Raw genomic sequence first — 12,912 nt, 5'->3', positions numbered from 1 at the left:
AGACCTGATACAAACAAGGTGGGATGATTCTTCTTCTGTTTGTCGTGAATTATAATTATGGCTGATATTTCAGATCCAACGTCAATTAGAAGAGTGCACTTATATACCTATGGCTGAGTTAAGACACTGATTCTCGTTTTTAAAATACTCTTTAAGCAGCCAGGAATCAACAACTTTATCAGCCTTACTTTAGAACGTATGTTAAGAAGGAGGTATGATTCTTCAGTTCAGTTCAGCTGCTCAGTTGTGTCTGAGTCTTTGCAACCCCATGGGCTGCAGCATGCCAGGCTTCCGTGTCCATCACCATCTCCCGGAGCTTTCTCAAACTCATGTTCGTTGAGTCGGTGATGCCTTCCAGCCTTCTCATCCTCTCTTGTCCCCTTCTCCTCCTGCCCTCAATCTTTTCCAACAACAGAGTCTTTTCCGATGAGTCAGTTCTTCGCATCAGGTGGCCAAAATATTGGAGTTTCAGCTTCAGCATCAGTCCTTCCAAAGAATATTCGGGACTGATTTCCTTTAGGATGGACTGGTTGGATCTCCTTGCAGTCCAAAGGACTCTCAAGAGTCTTCTCCAAGACCACAGTTCAAAAGCACCTATTCTTCAGGGCTCAGCTTTCTTTATAGTCCAACTCTCATGTCCATACCTGAGAGTATGATTCTCAAGATATTTTTAAACATAAACTTTTAAACTTATAAACATTTTTGGATATAAAACATATATACTGACTTTTAAGATCATGTGTACTAATATCTGGCCAAAAAAAAAATTTAAGAAGTAATATACTTTTCTTGGAGATTTTTTTTCACTGTTACTGAGGGCATTTTGCATTTCAGTTTGAGGCCAAAGTAACAGAGACTTCCTTCAGAAGAAACAGCAATGTCCCTTTCCTGGTCTAGAATCCAGTCGGGTTCATGAAGCATTTAGTTGTATAGTTCAGTTCAGATCGCTGCTGAGTCTCAATCTCCTCCCTTTTATATTTGTGATATAAAATAATAAGTTAGTTGTATAAAATATTAAAATATCTTGAACTTGTGGGGAGAGTAGGTGCTGATTCAGGCATTGTGTTGTGCCAGTATACCTACATTTAAAATATGAAATGTCTTATGTTGTTTATTCATGACACTGAAGAGGGAAGACTGTGGATTCATACTAAAGATCATTATTCTCAACTTGAAAACTTGTTGGGCACCCTGTAACCTTAAGTTAAGGTTAAGTTAAGGTTAAGTTAGTGTAATGGAACTTGTTAAGTTCCATTTCCAGTCTTGCTGACCACAAGGAAGTCACCCAGAGGTTTGTTTCCGCCACCACTGTTTGTGGGGATCACAGAGAAACTGTCATTTCTATTTCCTGATATTTCAAGATTTACTAGGTCCCAGTTTTCCATGAAGGTTGATCTTCCCACAGTGGGTAGAGTTTAGGGCTGTTCCTCAACTCCTTGAAGGACCTGCTGGAAGAATCTTGGTGGGAATATTGGTCCCTTGGGATCTCAAAGGACCTTGTTCTGATGGAATTTCATAGACTTCCACACCCAGGTCACTGTGTTTCAGTAAAACCAGGTCTTCAGCATGGACTGAGATGAACACGTCTGTTTCTGTGTAGAGTTTTCACTTGGGCTTAAGAGTGCAGACTCTGGAATTAGACTGCCTAACTCCACATTCCTGCTTTACTGCTTATTTTTAAATTACTTTGACCTTGAGCAAATGCCTTAATTTTCTGTGTCTCCATATTCCCTTCTTCAAAATGGGCAAAATGACAATATCTGCCACATATGGGTGATTGAAACACTTGTATCTATAACTTTTTGACCTTGAGCAAATGCCTTGATTTTCTGTGTCTCCATATTCCCGTCTTCAAAATGGGCAAAATAACAATATCTGCCACATATGGGTGATTGAAGCACTTGTATATATAACTTTAAAGTACAATGTATGGCCCATAATCAGCACTCAGTCAACGTTAGCTACCATCATCATTCCCTCCCTCCTTCCCCTTTTCTTCCTGCCTCCCCCCTCCCTCTCCACTTGCTCCTTCTCAGTGGGCTAGAACACAGTCTGTTGTTTGTCTAACATGTCTGTCCTTCTTGCTACTCCACACGCTCTCCTTTCAGCCAGAAGAGGCTAAGCTGCAGCAGGACATGCCATCTACCCCTCCTGGTGCATCCCTGGTAACCCAAGTTTATCCACATCAGTCCCAGCCTGTGGCATGGGTTTCCTGAGTCAGAAGTAGCTTCATGGACAGCTTTTCTCCATCCAGCTTCATGAGATGAGCAGAGAACCCATGTTCCCTAAGCCCATAGTTCATTCAGTTTGGATTATTTTGTTGTTTTTTTTTTTCCCACTGCCACCACCAGTTCACATCTTTGTGTCTATTTCTTATAGAAAAAAACTTCCTAATTTTCTCCTCTTTTCTTTCACCGGTCTCCATTCCCTCCAGGCCGTCTAAGATTATCTTGTTAAATATTGTTGTGATAATTTCTTTCTTTACTTCAAAAATGGTTAATTGTGCGCCCCACTGTCTACAGACAATAATTGCTAGCTTGGTGTTCAAGGCTGGCTCACCCACTCTCTTCCCCACCCACATTCAGCCACATCTCTGAGTCTTCGCATCTCTATGCCCTTTCCAAAGAAACACATCACACAGTTTCATGTCCAGTACATTTGATGCTGTCGTTTCTTCCGCGTGCCCCTCTCCTGTTCCCTCTGCTTTTCTGCCCCTTCTAACACACATACACACACACACATACACACACATGCACACACACACACACACACAAATACATACACGCACACACACCTACACGCACATACATACACACATACACACACACATACACATGTGCGCGCGCGCACATACGCACACACATGCACACATGCATGCACACATGCATACACACACATACACAAATACATACACACACGCACACACACATACATACACACACGCGCGCACACACACACACACACGTACGCACACACAGTGTGAAGAGAAAGCAAATCCGATGCTAGTTACTCTAGAGCCTCCGCTGATGTGCAGCAGCTCCAGATACTCCTCTTGGGCTCACGTTGGTTTCCAGTGGAGCACCAGTCTCAGGTGGAGATCATTATTTTAGCCTCTCAGCTGATATGGGGTTTCCTGAGGAAGGAACTGCATTTGATTCATCCTTTGAACATCCCCTGTTGCTTGTCATAATCTTACACTTGCAGATTCTCAATCAACATTTAATGAATCAAATTGCATGCAGCTTGATTTTGGCAAACATACATTTAAAAGTCTATAAGCTTATAAATTTGAGTATCTTTACTCACACTGTAGGAAGATTTATAGTAAGATTCCTCTATCAATAAACATCTGCTCTGCATTTAAAGAAAGACTTGACTTACCTACAATTTTAGGACTCTACTTATTATATACAAAAGACCATGACACTGTATAGAAGGTGCCTGCAATAGAGCGGTCAGCTGTGCTGTACACTGGGCTTTGGGGCTCTGGAGTTACTCACTTAACCCTCATAATAGCCCTGTAAGAGGGGGCCTATTATTAGCATCCGCACATAAGGAAACTGAAGCTCAAAGAGGTCAAGTCACTTGCTTATAATCACTTAACTAGATCTGGGATTCAAATCTGGACACTTGGCTCTAGGGACCCCATTCTTAAGCACTGAGCCATTCCCATTCAGGGTGACAAAAGCTATCTGATCTCGTGGTTTGTGCAGAAGTGAACTGTAATTCTTGTTCATTATTTGCTGGAAGAAATGGAGACCTCTGCAGGCCTTCCCCTAGGGGTGGGTATCCTGAGAACCAAACAGAATTCTGAGGAATCACTCACATGCAGAGTGCTAGTATAAATTTAAGGCTTAAAAAAGGGCTTCTTAGTCAAGAAATTAAGGGAGACATCATGGTCAGTGAACCTAATTATAGTCAGTTAAATTAGCTGTGTTGCTAAATGACCTGGGCTATGGAAAACCCAGGAAGTTCCAGAATTGTTCTCTTACATTTCCTGTACTCCCACCTCCACCCCCAGTATTTTTTTAACCATTGTCAGTGAGTTAGAAATACAACAATGTGAAGTCAGCCATTAATATTTATATTACACCAGGAACAAGAGAAATGGGAAAAGTCGGAAATAATACTGAGTGTTTTGACTCATAACTACAACACGATTTCTGTGATAATAGTTTAGAATGATATGTATCTGGCATATTGCAATAAGATCTAAACATTATGACTTCTCTGTTGATTTAAGAAAATTCCAGTTAGAGAAAAACACAAGATTGGCAGCCTCTATTTTATGCATGGTTTATGTCTCAAAGCCATATTACGGAGAATGCAAAATTCTTATGACTTCTCTGAAGATAAAACAAAAGCCTATGAAGAAGCTTTTGGAAAATTATTTTGGGGCTTCCCACACCCCAGAAATGCATTCTCTTCTATCACTGAGGCGGCTTTGGTGGAAATGCTTAAGAAGGACTGCTTTTTCTTTTGCTTTGTTTTGCCTTTTATACCAAGATAGAATTCAGAAAGAATTGTAAGCATATGAAAAAGTTAGGGGACTTCCCTGGCAGTCCACTGCTGCAGAGGGTGCTGGTTCCATCCGTGGTTGGGGCCCTAAGGTTCCCACATGCTGCGTGGCATGGACAAAAGTTTTTTAAAAATACAAATAAAACGTATCTTTTAAAAAAGTTGTGTCAGCCAGAATGTTCCATGCTAGCTGTCTCATTAACATAACCATAAGCCTCAAGGAGAAAAGATATTGGCCTCTTGCTTCTCCTTTTCCTCAAGCACTTCCCCAGAGATACACTGTGATTCATTTCAGCAAATTGCCATCTTTTGTAGGGTGAAAAGTGATTGCCTAGGTAGGTTCTGGAGTGAAGGCTCTTCTTGACCCAAGTCCTGTAGACCCAAGGAAAGCTGCACCTTTGTCTAGGAATCTGCCTGGTTCATTTGTCATCTGTCACTGCTTCTTGTCTGGGAACCAGAGACCAAAACTCTCCAGGGATACCACTTACATTCTTACGTGACTATGGTTTTAATGGCACAGTTCAGGAATATCCCTTTTTTATGCAAATTTCCCTCCTTTTCAAAGAAAATGGCCCTGAAAATTCTGTAATTTTGTACAGTGGCCTATTGCAGTTAGCTAGCAAAGACAAACCCTGCCATTTGACTGCACAGGGTAAAAAAAAAAACAAAAAACAAAATGGAAAATGGACAGAAGTCCGGTGGCATTTGCAGCTTTCCTGGAGATTGTTTTATCAGTGCGTCTCTACACCCAGATCTGGGCCACATCAGGTACCACTTGCGTGGCAGCTGGCCGGTGGCACACCATGTGGCTGGCTCTGCCAGTGGCTTGCCCAGGGAGCATCACTTCCTCTCATCGGCATGTTCTTATCTGCCATGAAAAATTAAATGTGTGAGTAAGATGGTGCTCATAAGGCTAATGGAGGCTTTTAGGAGTTTTTTGGTGGTGGTTGTTCGATTTGATTTATGACAAATCTCTGGCAAGTTAGCTTTTCATTTGGTCTCTGTTTTCACCCCTGGATTTGGAGAGTGAGAGATCTCCTCTTTGGTTTCTTTTAACAGCATGCATAGCATCTTTTAAACACATCTTTTCACAGGTGAAACAATAATTTAGTGCCATCAGTTTCAAGATTAAAAGCATAAACCCATCTGAAATGACTTGGAACAGTTATTAAACAAAATACTGCCTTGTATCCGGAAACTTAGGCAGACAGGCCATGGAGAATGGAGCGTGAGGATGAATTGCTGCACGGGTTGTCAGGTTGCCAGAGATTCCAGAGGGCTGGCTCCAGGCAGACAGTTCATTCTTCCTGGTAGGACAGTTTGCTTTTATTCACACAGGGGAAGATAAAGGGTTTCCCCTCTCAGCTGCTTGTGAAACAGGGGATGTGCTGAGAGGAACTGGCCCACTGTGCTCAAAGCAGGCAGTTCCTAGGGTTCCTGGCCCTTATTCCTTTTGTCCAAGGAGTCAGTCCATTGTCTGCCAGCTCCTGGCCTCATGTCTGGTGCCAAACGCCACAATGCTCTTCCATTTGGTATCACTGATGGCTTTTCCCACAATCCAGGGTGACTAACTACAAACCACAAAAGGTAGAAGGATTTATTTCTCGTGATTTTCTTACTACTTGATGAACTGCCTTTCTACTGTCTCCCAGTCAGATGGGAATTTGTGACTACAAAGATGGAACCTGCTTCCCAGACAAGGCTAGAGGTAGGGAGGAGGTCGGAGTTGGACAGCAAGTCCAAGTTCTGTGAAACACACAGCACTTCCAGTTGTAAAGCAAACATCCATGCAGATTGTGAGGCTTGCTCTTGGGTCTGCTAGAGTTCTAAAGAACCACTCAAAAGGGTTAGGGTTCAGCCTTGAATGGGAATTGAGGCAGTTTTACCAGTCTAGGAACACTGCGCAGGAAGAGAATATAACCACAGCCAAAGCTAGAAGTCACCTCTGAGCTCTTAATGGATTTCCAATGACACTGGCATCGTGTATTGTTCAAATACAGGTGTAGATCCTTTTTAAAAACTGAGACAGAGAGTACCCAAGAGTAAATACCTCTTTTGGGCAGGTGTGGGTGGAGAAAGTCTTTCGTAGAAAAAGATATCCTCAAGGGAGTCTGGCTGAAAACTGAGAATGTAGGACTTCCTGGTGGCTCAGTTGTCAAGAATTCACTTGCCAATGCAGGGGACCTGGGTTCGATCCCTGGTTTGAGAAGATGCCATATGCTGCCAAACTACTAAGCCCGTGTGCCACAGCAGCTGAAGCCCACACTCAAGGGCCCACGAGCTACAGCTCATGAAGTCCACGAGCCTAGAGGTTGTGCTCTGCAATGAGAAACCAGCACAGTGAGAAGCTCGGGCACCGCAGGTAGAGAGCAGCCCCCACTCTCTGCAACCAGAAGGAGCCCACACGCAGCAACAAAGACCCAAGGCAGCCAAAAAGTTAATTAATTAAAATAAATTAATAATTAGTTAAAAAAAAAACTGAAAGAACTTAGGATAGGCTTCTAGGATCCTTCTGTGGTTTCTAATTAATTATTTTTCCTTCTCACTGCCAGTCACACTTTTCTGTTTCCATCACTTTTCCCTTTTAACCCCAGGAATGCAGGTATTAACTCTTAAGTCTGTGAAATGGAATCTTTATCTGTCAGACCTTCAGACAGGCAATAATTTGAATGTTTTGCCAAAGGCAGTGGAGCAGCCGGTTCCCAGCTTCAGTTCCCTCCTCTGGACTAAAGCTGCCTCTTGCTGTGTGGTGGCTGTGCCTTGGTGAACCTATCAAATAACTTTTAATGATGGCATTTGTATAGGCAGGGCATATCCTATCCCTGCTAAGGTTTAGTTATGTTTTTGCAGCGTATCAGTGAGAATGTGGGAAGGATGGTATCGGTGGGTTAAGGGTGATTAAAGGATGTGTGTGTTTTCATTATCTTTCTTTGAACTTCTTCCAGAAATGTTTACTGGGACTTTGCGGGGGATGCAGCCAAATTAGAGTTTTACTATGTGTTTTTGATTTGGGAAATTAATATGTATTGCACAGCAAGTTAGCATGATGGCATGCACTCTTATCTATACATGTAAAGTATTTATGATTTTGCAGCCTTTCCTTTCAATTGTTCCATGAAAATCTAAAAAAAATCCCTCCAATTATTCAACCGTGAGAAAGTAGGACATCCTGTCATTTGCAACAACGTAGATGGACCTTGAGCACATATTGCTACGTGAGATGAGTCAGATAGAAAAAGACGAATAGTGTGCGGTCTCCATTTATATATGGAGTCTAAGAAAAGACCAGTTCATAAAAACAGAAGGCAAAATGGCAGCTACCAGGGGATGGAGGGTGGGAAAATACGATTGATGTTTGTTTAAGGGTACAAACTTGCAGTGAGTAACAAATAAACCCTAGAGATTTAATGCAGTTTAGTGAATACAGACAACAATACTTTATTGTAATCATCACCTTGCTGAAAGACTACTATTTAATTATTGCAACCACTCAGAAGAAATGATAAGTAATATGATAGATATGCTAATTTGGAGAAGGAAATGGCAACCCACCCCAGTATTCTTGCTAGAGAACTCCTTGGACAGAGGACCCTGGCAGGCTACAGAGGACCCCCATGGGGTCGCAGAGTCGGACACAACTGAGCAACTAATAGCAGCGCCCATGCTAATTATCCCTACAATGACTATCGTATTAAAAGACATAAAGACGCCAAACTAACGTGTTGTCTACCTTAAATTAGTGTTATATGTCAAATATACTTCAACGAGAAAAATGTCAAGTTCCCACTGATAATCAATTTAGACTTGCTTTTCCTCACTGTTTTTGTTAGAACTCGTTGGAATGTAATAGAAGTTAAAGGAGAGATCGGTATGGCGTCATCATCACTGTTCGGATAAGCCTTCATGTTGTTGTTTCTTCTTGGAGAAAGTAAATATGGGTTAGGAAAATATTTTGACTTATTAATAGCAACAAGTAACTAGTTATTTCATCTTTGTTGTTAGGTTTGCAAAGCAAGTATCTCACTTAACCTGTGCAAAGAACAAATGGATTTGAAATGTAGTTAAAACTGAGAATCAGTTGCAAAAGTCAAGCACAGTAATGACTCACTTTAATTTTGAAAAAAGCTTCTCATTCTACTTTATTATGCAAAAATGGATTTAGTATTAATTGCTTATCTTCTGTGCCTATGAGCACTCTTAAAGATCAAAAAATCCCGTATAGCTACCACACTAATGATTTTCTTTCCTTTCTTTTCTATAATTTTCTTGCTTACTTCTTCATGATATTTTGTAATGACAAGATTAAATATTTTATGTATCTTTATAATCATGTTTTGTTTTTAAAAACCAACTGTTGCAAGTAGAAAAACATTTAACTTCGTTTAGATTCAGACAGTATTTGGAAAGCTGCCACATGTACAAGTTTTCTGAGAGAAAGTGATGGATAGGAAAGTCCCTAACCCTACGGAATGTAGTCTAAAAGGAAGATAGGCATTATTTGTTTGTTTTTGTATATTCATTTAACAGGTATTTAGTGCATGAGTAACTCTTTATATCCTAGGTTCCATTCTAAATAATTTGTGAGTATTAACTCAGGTAATTAATTATATACAAGCATTTCTAAAGAGAGAAACAAGCTTTTTTACTTGGATTTCATTATCATTTAATAATAGGGAGCAGCAGAGATGTGTGGCATGTAAACACACAGCATCTCTCTCATTTCGTCACATTTTCAGAATCTGACATCTGGACCGGACAAAGAGAAATCCGATCGCTTATGTCAGGAGAGGAAGGCTGAGTTGGGTTCACAATCTTCTTCTGCCTGTTTAAGCCATTTTTGGTTCCTGTATTGGCTTTGGCTGGTATGACCAGTTGTACTCATGCTGACTTGGCGTGTCCTCTTCCCTTAACCTGATGTAGTCATTGTTGTTGCAATTAGCCCTTTCTATGCTGTTCTATTTTGGGAGAAGTTGATGAAGAGTACCTCCCTTCAAAATTTGTTTGCTCATCCCTGTTTTCAGAGAAATCATCATCTCTTGCATACTTGACTCTCAAGATGACAATTTACAAACTAAACTTCTACTTGCGTAGTCTTAGGAATTTTTTTTTTTTAAAGCTCCAAATCTAATTTTGTCTCTTAAAAGTTCATAGAACTTCTTATTGCTTTTCAAGCAACATAGTCTAGAAACAATATGTTATACTCTTAATTGTATAATCTATACCGTGGTATTTCAAAAGCCTTTAGAAATTACTCTGCTTTCACAATAAATGCTGGAGAGGGTGTAGAGAAAAGGGAACCCTCCTACACTGTTGGTGGGAATGCAAACTAGTACAGCCACTATGGAGAACAGTGTGGAGATTCCTTAAAAAATTGCAAATAGAACTACCTTATGACCCAGCAATCCCACTGCTGGGCATACACACCGAGGAAACCAGAAATGAAAGAGACACATGTAGCCCAATGTTCATCGCAGCACTGTTTATAATAGCCAGGACATGGAAACAACCTAGATGTCCATCAGCAGATGAATGGATAAGAAAGCTGCGGTACATATACACAATGGAGTATTACTCAGCCGTTAAAAAGAATTCATTTGAATCAGTTCTGATGAGATGGATGAAACTGGAGCCGATTATACAGAGTGAAGTAAGCCAGAAAGAAAAACACCAATACAGTATACTAACACATATATATGGAATTTAGAAAGATGGCAATGATGACCCTGTATGCAAGACAGCAAAAGAGACACATTTGTGTATAACGGACTTTTGGACTCAGAGGGAGAGGGAGAGGGTGGGATGATTTGGGAGAATGGCATTCTAACATGTATACTATCATGTAAGAATCGAATTGCCAGTCTATGTCTGACGCAGGATACAGCATGCTTGGGGCTGGTGCATGGGGATGACCCAGAGAGATGTTATGGGGAGGGAGGTGGGAGGGGGGTTCATGTTTGGGAACGCATGTAAGAATTAAAGATTTTAAAATTAAAAAAAATTAATTAATTAATTAACAAAAAAATAAAAATAAAAAAAGAAATTACTCTGCTTTCTTATAAACTTCATTTTACAAATCAAAGTAAGTTATATACATTAATCAGAAGTTACTGTTAAGAGTGGTAGAGAAGAGAAAGAGAAGTGAGTAAACTGCATGAACATAGATTTTTTACCATGTATGGGACAGTCTTTAAATTGTGGAACTTTCTTTTCTTCATGTACATTTTTTTAAAAAAATTGTAGTATAGTTGATTTACACTGTTGTGTTAGTTTCAAATGTAGAGCAAAGTGATTTAGTTATGTGCACACATATTTTTTATTCAGATGCTTTTCCGTTATAGTTCATACAAAATATTGAATATAGTTCCCTGTGCTATACAATGGTGGAACTTTCTTGGAAAAAGGGGATTTGTGAGTTTCTTTGAACAAATTTAGGAGGCCCCTGTGCTTAGTCGCTCAGCTGTGTCTGACTCTTTGCAACCCCATGGACTAGTAGCCTGCCAGGCTCTTCTGTCCATGGGGATTCCCCAGGGAAGAATATGGAGTGGGTTGCCATGCCCTCCTCCAGAGGATCTTCCCAACCCAGAGATAAAATCCAGGTCTCCCGTGTTATAGGAGAATTCTTTACCAGCTGAGCCACCAGGGAAGCCCTCAGAGGCCCCTAGAATATATTTTTGTGATAACGTTTTCTTTGCTATCTCTCTTAGTCTCTCCAGGCTTCTATAACAAAATATCATAGACCAGGTAGCTTATGCACAGCAGACATTCATTTCTCACAGTCTGGAGGCTGGGAAATTCAAGATCACAGTGCTAGTGGATATAGTATAGTGGTGGGTGAGAACCCAGTTCCTGGCTCATAGCCATCTTGCTGTCTTCACCTGCTGGAAGGGGCAAGCCAACTCACTGGGGCCTTCTTTATGAAGGCTCTAATCCCATTCATGAGGTCTTTGCCCTTGTTAAAGTAAGCACCTCCCCGAGACCTCACCATACTGTCACATCAGACATTCATTTCAGTTCAGTTCAGCCACTCAGTCATGTTTGACTCTTTGCAACCCCATGAATCGCAGCATGCCAGGCCTCCCTGTCCATCACCAACTCTCAGAGTTTACTCAAACTCATGTCCATCGAGTCGGTGATGCCATCCAGCCATCTCGTCCTCTGTTGTCCCCTTCTCCTCCTGCCCCCAATCCCTCTCAGCATCAGGGTCTTTTCCAGTGAGTCAACTCTTTGCATGAGGTGGCCAAAGTATTGGAGTTTTAGCTTTAGCATCAGTCCTTCCAATGAACACCCAGGACTGATCTCCTTTAGAATGGACTGGTTGGATTTCCTTTTAGTCCAAGGGACTCTCAAGAGTCTTCTCCAACATCACAGTTCAAAAGCATCAATTCTTTGGCACTCAGCTTTCTTCATAGTCCAACTCTCACATCCATACATGACCACAGGAAAAACCATAGCCTTGACTAGACGGACCTTTGTTGGCAAAGTAATATCTGTGCTTTTGAATATGCTGTCTAGGTTGGTCATAACTTTCCTTCCAAAGAGTAAGCGTCTTTTAATTTCATGGCTGCAGTCACCATCTGCAGTGATTTTGGAGCCCCCCAAAATAAAATCTGACACTGTTTCCACTGTTTCCCCATCTATTTCCCATGAAGTGATGGGACCAGATGCCATGATCTTTGCTTCCTGAATGTTGAGCTTTAAGCCAACTTTTTCACTCTCTACTTTCACTTTCATCAAGAGGCTTTTTAAGTCCTCTTCACTTTCTGCCATAAGGGTGGTGTCATCTGCATATCTGAGGTGATTGATACTTCTCCCGGCAATCTTGATTCCAGCTTGTGCTTCTTCCAGCCCAGCGTTTCTAATATACAGCCTTGTCGTACTCCTTTTCCTATTTGGAACCAGTCTGTTGTTCCATGTCCAGTTCTAACTGTTGCTTCCTGACCTGCATATAGGTTTCTCAAGAGGCAGGTCATCAGACATTAGGATTTCATCATATGAATTTGATTGGGACACAATTATTTAGACCATACTTTAAGCAAATTTGGGCTTCCCTGGTGGCTCAGATGGTAAAGAATCTGTCCACACTGCAGGAGACCTGGGTTCGATCTCTGAGTCAGAAGGATTCCCATGAAGAAGGGAATGGTAACCCACCCCAGTATTGTTGCCTGAAGAATTCCATGGACAGAGGAGAGGAGTCTGGTGGGCCACAGTCCATGGGGTCGCAAAGATTCAGACACAGCTGAGCAACTAACGCTTTCACTTTTTCTTTTTTTTCTCCTTTTAAGCACACTTAGGAGGCCCCTGGAACATCACTTGTGTAATAGCACCGTCCTCACTGTCTGGCACATCTGTGTGTGCGCGTGCACTCGTGCGCAGTCTTATCTGGCTCTTTGCGGC

The 12,912-nt window shown here is 41.3% G+C and overlaps 1 protein-coding gene across 1 annotated transcript in view; it reads left to right on the top strand.

Annotated features, from left to right (window-relative positions):
• DCBLD1 (discoidin, CUB and LCCL domain containing 1) overlaps positions 1–12,912 on the top strand; it is a 76,012-nt gene that overhangs the window by 32,095 nt on the left and 31,005 nt on the right. The gene's annotated exons all lie outside the window — the stretch shown is intronic.

Source organism: Budorcas taxicolor, chromosome 9 (genome assembly GCF_023091745.1).
Source record: "Budorcas taxicolor isolate Tak-1 chromosome 9, Takin1.1, whole genome shotgun sequence".
NCBI classification, from domain to species: domain Eukaryota; kingdom Metazoa; phylum Chordata; class Mammalia; order Artiodactyla; family Bovidae; genus Budorcas; species Budorcas taxicolor.
Note: the sequence above shows the minus strand (reverse complement) of the source record. Positions and strands in the feature narration are given on the sequence as shown.